Below are 7,775 nucleotides of genomic sequence, written 5' to 3'. Positions count from 1 at the left end.
ACACACACCCAATTCACATAATCAAATCTAGGACTTTTTTTTTTGAAGAGAAATAGTAGCTAATAAAACTGTTTTCCCATCTTAGGAAGTTGAAAATGAAGGGCATGCAATATGCTATTTACAAAGTAGATGCAAAACTTTCATAAAATTTAAAACTAACAACCTGAAGACAAATACCACAAATTGTTGAGGGGTCTTATCTCTGGGGTATGGACTACTGGTGATTTTTCTTTTCCTCATAGTTTCTGAACATTTCAGAAATTCATGTATTACTTTTACATTTAGTCCAGTATGGAAAACGGGGAGAACAGCCTACTGGTCATTAGCATGTAAATAAAACATGGAAAACACTGAGTTTTCTAAAGTCACTTTTTACACATGACAAAATTACTTTTATGAAATAATCAAGGCCCCAAGCTCTTCCTCTCATTTGTGGAACATAAAGTATATTTTGGATCGAAACATGGAACATTCCAGACAATGTGAAATCTAGAAAGGAACTGCACCTGTATCCCCATGCAGCGCCAACAAAATGTAGCTACTGAATAGTCTTCCTAAATTAGGGAAAAGTATCGAAGCCCACTTTTCCACTGACTATTACACACCAAAGTGAAAGTTTTACCTCTTGGCATGAATATGATAGAATTTGTGAGACAGTAGTTATTAGTAATAAGGTATTTTTCAGAGGTTTACCATGCTAGGCAGTTTTTACAAGGAAGAGTAGATATTGCAGAATATAACTCAGTGCTGTAACTGAAATCTTGATGATTTTTAAATTAAACTATAGCTATTTACATTTTAAGCGTTAAGAATTACTTGATTATTTTCATCAAAACTGCTACTTGTACCCAACAGAAAACATTGCATATTTGAGGATTGGTTTACCTAAACAGATGCTCTTGGTGAGGATAAATTTAACTTCAGTAGAATTTTTTTAAGAAAAATAACATTTATAGACTGGCAATTCTAAATGAGTGATCTTTTTCATAGGAAAATGTGAAGCAATGTGTGTGGAAAACTGCAAAGTCTGGAGTTACAGGCAGATGAAGCAAGGGACATTGGGTAGTAAAAAAAAAAAGAAGAATGAAATGTTGGCTAAATATTTTTTTTTGGACAAAAGTAATTAATACATGGAACAAACTATTACCACAACTCTTGAGGATGAACTACTACAACTTTTAAAAAATAATCAGAAGTTGTAAAAGAATTCTAAGAGAGGAGAGGAATTGAAAGAAAAGTTTGAGTATGTGACTGGACATGTGACTTTGTCATATTTTTATTATCTTTGCCAAAAACCTCAGACTAATGAAGGAAGAAGATTGAGGAGAAGACAAGCTAAAAGCGAACTCTCTTGATAAGATCTTCTGCTTGGATTTTACTTTTTTCTTTTTTTAAAAAAGTATATTAAAAAAAGTATATTTCATGATAGAAAGCTCTCTCAAGTAGTAGTAGAAATATAAAATTATATTTTATAATTAAAATTGAAAAGAAAACGAGGTATGTGAAACTCTTCTCAGGCATAGCTAGAAGAGAGACCAAAAATAAATCTCCACCTTTGCATTTTAAAGTTCAATAGAACTGTTATAGTCATTAAAATCTGATGCTTATACTGCTCTAAATTTTGCAGTCCTTTTTGCCATAATCTTGACAAATTCTTAAGGAACCTAAATTGCAAAAACCATTTCCAACCTAGTAAAATGATCTGTACTTTCTTCATTGATTTTTTTTTTTTTTTTTTTTTTTGTCTTTTTAGGGCGGCACCAATGGCATATGGAAGTTCCCAGGCTAGGAGTTAGAGCAGAGCTGTAGCTGCTGACCTGTGCTACAGCCACAGCAACGCCAGATCTGAGCGGCATCTGTGACCTATACCACAGCTCATGGCAACACTAGATCCTTAACCCACTGAGCAAGGCCAGAGATCAAACCTGCATCCTCATGGATGCTACTCAGGTTCGTTTCCATTGAGCCACTACCGGAATTTCCATTGATCCTATTTATTAAATCTTCTGTCAGATTTTGAAACTGCTCTTAAATTTGTTCTCTTCCATTTAAAAGTTTGATAATGCAATTTATTGTTTTATATATGTATATGTGTATGTGTGTGTGTGTGTGTGTGTGTGTGTGTGTGTTTGCCAAGAATTGTGCTAGGTACTGGAGACACCATACTGGACAGGTCAGAAACATTTCCCATTCTCACTGTACACTCAGTTCTTTCCCAAAAAAACTCTGTAAATGTTCTAATGATCTCCATAGGGGTATCAAAAAATAATCTCCTTTCCAATTTGGAAAACGAGAACATAAGCCATTATTTGCTTCTTAGTAATTTTCTGCATGTCAGTCATCCCATTTTGGAACTCCTCAATCTCAGAGCAAACCCCTCTACTAGTGTATGACTTTTCCCATGTGACTCTTTAAATAAATGCTAAAGTTTTCCCATAATTAATTAATCTCAGAAATCAAAATGAAACATGTCACCAGGGTCTTTTTAAGGCCAAGAAATTTTTTGGCTATTGTCCAGCCTTCTTTCTAAATTAAACGATCCCAAAGACTACTCTTACCATCCTTGCTTCTTGATATTAGGCATTTTCTCTTCAGAGAATCTGGGCTCATATAAGAAACAATTTTGTCGCCCTTAGTAGCAAAATACTATTATATCATTTTTCATTCTTTGAATGATCCAAACTATAGCAGCTCAAGATCTTTTCTCAAAGTCCGACTCTTTGGGCCTGGTAAAAATGTACAACTAAATTTTTATGATTTATAGGTGGATTACTTGAATTATAGTTTATCATTGGTGACTCAGCTCTTTCTTACCTCTGCCACCTGAGCCAGGTTCAAGGATGCTGAAAGGAAGCTGAAATGAGTCAGGGTCAGCCTCGTTGAGTGAAATCACAGGGTGTGTGTGTGTGTGTGTGTTTATGTATGTAGGTGTGTGGCACAGAGAGAAAGACAAAGACAGATTAAATTCCCAAGTCAACTCAAGACTGTCCATTTAAAAACAAAGTCTCTCTTTTGCTGAGGTGGATGAAATCATTACAGAGAACTAAAGAGAAAGCTGGGTATCTTTTCTTCCTCCCTCCTTCTATTTCTCCCTCGCCAGGAAGAATTCTTCCTTCCTTCTCCCTTTTTGCTCTCCTTCCCCACCTTCCTCCCTTTCTTCCTGCCTTCCCTCACAATAGTGTCATCTCAGCTGAAAGCGCAGGATTCTTTGGCAGCAGGGAGGTAGGACACCTCCTTATCCACCCCTCAGTTTCGTTGCATCTGGCCCTTAGGGAGACGCTGACTGGGCTGTTGGGACCAGTGCACCCAAGCAGCCCTGCTGTGCTACCGGCTATTCCAGGAAGACAGTGGCCTCTGAACAGCGCTGTGCCTCCACTACCTCGCATCTCAGAGCCCAGAGCCTGGCTTCCTGTATTTCCTTCTCCCTCCACTTTCCGATCCCTCCTCTGCCTTTCACATTTGTCTTTATCTATCTGCCTGCCTCCCTCTGTCTCCTTTTTTGCTCTTCTCCCTGTTTCCTTCTCATTCATTCACATTTTCTCCATTTTTCTTGCAAAAACTTCTAAATTATTGTTTAAGCCAGTTTCTTTCTTTCTTTTTTTTTTTTTTTTTGTCTTTTGTCTTTTGTTGTTGTTGCTATTTCTTGGGCCGCTCCCGCGGCATATGGAGATTCCCAGGCTAGGGGTTGAATCGGAGCTGTGGCCACCGGCCTACGCCAGAGCCACAGAAACGCGGGATCCGAGCCGCGTCTGCAACCTACACCACAGCTCACAGCAACGCCGGATCGTTAACCCACTGAGCAAGGGCAGGGACCGTTCCCACTGAGCAAGGGCAGGGACCGAACCCGCAACCTCATGGTTCCTAGTCGGATTCGTTAACCACTGTGCCACGACAGGAACTCCTCTTTCTTGAATTAAGATGAGAAGCTGGTGATTTGATAAATTTAAATTTTTCAAAGGTATAATTGTTGTTAGTTTTTGTTTCCATGTGTCAGTGATCTTTGATAGAAAGAAATCATTCTTACTACCGCTTACAGCATTATCACTTAGGAAATATGTGAGCTATTCAGAGGGGGTCCTGTTAAGTTTTTCTAAATTTATTAGGATAATTTTAGAAAGAAACTATCGTAAACATTGAAAAGCAATGTTTTCATTGCTTGGTCTCCCTTGGGGAGGGGGACCAGAGGTAGCAAATAAAAATACAAGATACCAGTTAAATTTCAGATAAACAGCAAATAATCGTTTCATTTAAGTTATGTCCTGTGCAATATTTGAGATAGATACATACTAAAAAAGTATTTGTTGTTTATCAGAAATTTAACTGGGCATTCAGTATTTTATAATTGACCTTTTATGTATGTATGTAATATTTGTAAGCTGGGTGTTTTTAATTTGAGAATTAATTGTATTTGGAGTTCCTTGCTGCGTCTATATTTAGAGTTCCTTGGTGCAATGTCCCACTGAGATTTTACTGCTCCTCTGGATGGCCTTCCCTTTGAATAAAGATATGTGACAGTGAAAACATTATAATTAAAATTAATTCATCTTTCTATTTACTTCTTCCAGCATGAGGTTCTATGGGAGTGAACAGTACATTTCTCATTTATCTGTCCCCCACTAATGCTGAATTCAAAACAAGGTCTTGACTTTATATTCCCCTCCCCCCCCAGAAAAAAGATGTGTGTATTTTCTTCCTTCCAATTCCATCTAAAATGTATATGGTTTAAGGACAAAAATGTACCTACATATTCAGTTTTTGATCACCTCCCTCTGAAACAGGCATGCATTTATTTGATAAACATTGTAAAAGGGCAGCATTTCTGAGCCCCTTATAAAAGTCAGCCTTATAAGTTGCACTAGATAGATTTTTTTCTTAATCTCTCATTTAAAAATAAAATATCTGACTGGGTCACCTTGCCGTACAGCAGAAATTGGTACAACACTGTAAAATCAACTATACTTTAATGAAAATACAACAATAAAATAAAATACCTGAAAGAAAGTATAACTACACTAATCGTAATAGCTAACATTTATTGACCACTTCCTATTTGTCAGGCGCTGTTGAAACATTACATACAAAATGGCTTAAATCAATGATCACAACATTGTAAATCAATCATACTTCAACAAAACTTTTTTAAAAGACGGTGGAAAAAAGGCTTAAATCATTTAAATCCCCCAAACCCATAAGGTGAAAACTATGATTAGCCTCACTTTAGAGAAGAGGAAACTGAGGCTAGGGGAAGTTAGGTAACCTTCCATTTCCTCTGATATTAACATTATACGTTAGCATGGTACCTCTGACACAACGAATGGACTAATATTGATATATATAACTATTTAAGTCCATGCTTTATTCATAACCTCTTAGTTTTTACCTAATGTCCCTTTTTTTTGTTCCAGGATCCCATCAGTACATTGTCTTACATTTAGTTGTAATGCCTCCTCTGGTTCCTCTTGGCTGTGACTGTTCTCAGACTTTGCTTGTTTTTGATGACCTTGACAGTTTTGAGGAGTCCTGGTCAGGTATTCTGTGGAATGTCCCTCAACTGGGATTTGTTTGATGTTTTTCTGGGGTTTAGACGAGGGTTATCGATTTGGGGAGGAAGGCCAGAGAGTTTTAGCCATCGCCATTCTCAATGTATTCTATCCACCTTGATCACCCTGCTGAGGTGGTGTTTGTCAGGTTTCCCCATGAGAAGTGACTCTTTTTCCCCCTCTTTCTGTACTGCCTTCTTTGGAAGGAAGTCACAATTCCCAGCCCACACTTAAGGGGTGGAGAGTTATAACTTAGCTATTATTCTGATAACAGCTTTATTGAGACATAACTCATACAGCATACAATTCATCTGTTTAAAGGGTCCAAGTCAGGAGTTCTTGGTATATTCAGAGTTGTGAAAACATCACCACAATCAACCTTCAAACATTTTCATCACCCCAAAAAGAAACGCCATACCCATCAATGGTCATTCCCCTCTTCACACATCCTCCCTCCCCAACCCATGGCAACCTAATCTACCTCCTGTCTCTATGGATTTGCCTGTTCTGGACATTTCATATAAATGGAATCATGGTGTTTCGTGACTGTCTTCCTTCAGCGAGCATGATGTTTTTGAGCATGTCTGTGTGGTCATATGTATCAGTACCTCACTGCTCTCGGTTGCTGAGTAGTCTTCTACTGTGTGGATAGACCACACATCGTTCACCCACCCATCCCTCAATGGACATGTGGACTGCTTTCCTTTTGGGGGGCTACTGTGAATAACGTTGACATGAATATCGTACACAAGCTTTTCTGAGGACATATGTTTTCACTTCTCTTGGCTAAATATATAGGAGTGGAGTTGCTGGGTATAACTAAGCTATTTTTACAGAGAGAAACATGGGTGACTAGGCTGTGGGCTGTTCCTGCTTTCAGTTATCCACAGGCTAGGAAAATCTAGCCAAGGGCCCTAAAAGGCATAACACAAGGCCCCACCTCTCATCTGTTGGCAGGTACCCAAATTGCAAGCATGTTGACTAAGATGAACAAAAACAGCTTCATAAAAACCTGCCTACACATCCCATTTTATAAACCTATGGTAAATAACACTATTTATATGCCCTGGGAAAAAAAAACCAAAAGATCCCACATATCACGAGATTCTGTTTTAAACACTATGATGAGTTTTTGTTCCTCACCAAAGGCAGAGAGGGCGCGTGGAAGTAAAGGGGAACCATAGTGTTTTGCTTCACTCAGAAAACCAGACCCAACACGGGATCAAGACGGGAACAAGACGGGATCAAGAAGAGAAGGACTGGAGCTCACTTTCTCTCATTAAAACAACAAAATTACAACCAAATGCTGAACAACCTTCAACCAAATGAACTGAACACTTTCAAAAAGGTATCCTACTCCAGAAGTCAAAGAGGAGGCCACATCAAGAGACTCCATTGTGGACAGTGATACGCAGTTACCGGGTGTAGTCTGTTTAGATTCCACGGTTCATGGGTTGTCAGGTGCAGTAGAGGTGTGGCATCGTGACACACTTTTGCTATTGGGCACCACTTCCAACCACCTGTACATACATAAGCCTCAAGGCACAATCACGGTTTGAGATTTAAAATTGTGTGTTTGGTCCAGAAACTGAGACAATCACATGACAGTCACCACAAGGAGAGAAACTAAAAAAATTTTAAAAACCCACAAAAAAGTTAAAAACCAAAACCAAAACCGAAGAGGTCTAATAAGAACTTTGGTACAGGAACTTTTTTGTAATGTACCTGTATGAATTGTTCATTGAGTTTTTATATTAATTTTAATTTGCTGCTAAGCAAAGACTAGGGACAGGCCAGGATAATTTATGGCAAAGTGTTTAAATTGTTTATATATAAATAAAGTCTCTAAAACTCCTGTGAGAAAAAAATATAAAATAAAATAAAATAAATTATGATGAGAAAGCTCGGCCTTCTGAGGTCTAGTTCTTCTTCTAGGTGCACAGAGTAAGCTGTTTGCCCAAATCCTCTTTCTGAAACTCTTCTAAGGCTGCCACTATCACTATCAGGGCTAAGTATTATGATAAAGAAAACAGGAACCAAGGAAGGAACAGCTGCTACTATTTTCTAGTGCAAGGGATGTACACATTGTTTTAAGGAAGCATTTGGTAGAAGGAAAAGAAAACTCGATTATACAGCTTTTCCACATAGACACTTCTACCGTGGGACAGAAAGGAGGCACAGAAAAGAAACAAACAAACAAAAAAAACAGTGAATCTAGAGTCTAGAATATCACTC

This window comes from Sus scrofa, chromosome 13 (genome assembly GCF_000003025.6).
Source record: "Sus scrofa isolate TJ Tabasco breed Duroc chromosome 13, Sscrofa11.1, whole genome shotgun sequence".
NCBI classification, from domain to species: Eukaryota; Metazoa; Chordata; class Mammalia; order Artiodactyla; family Suidae; genus Sus; species Sus scrofa.
This window is presented reverse-complemented; position numbering follows the sequence as displayed.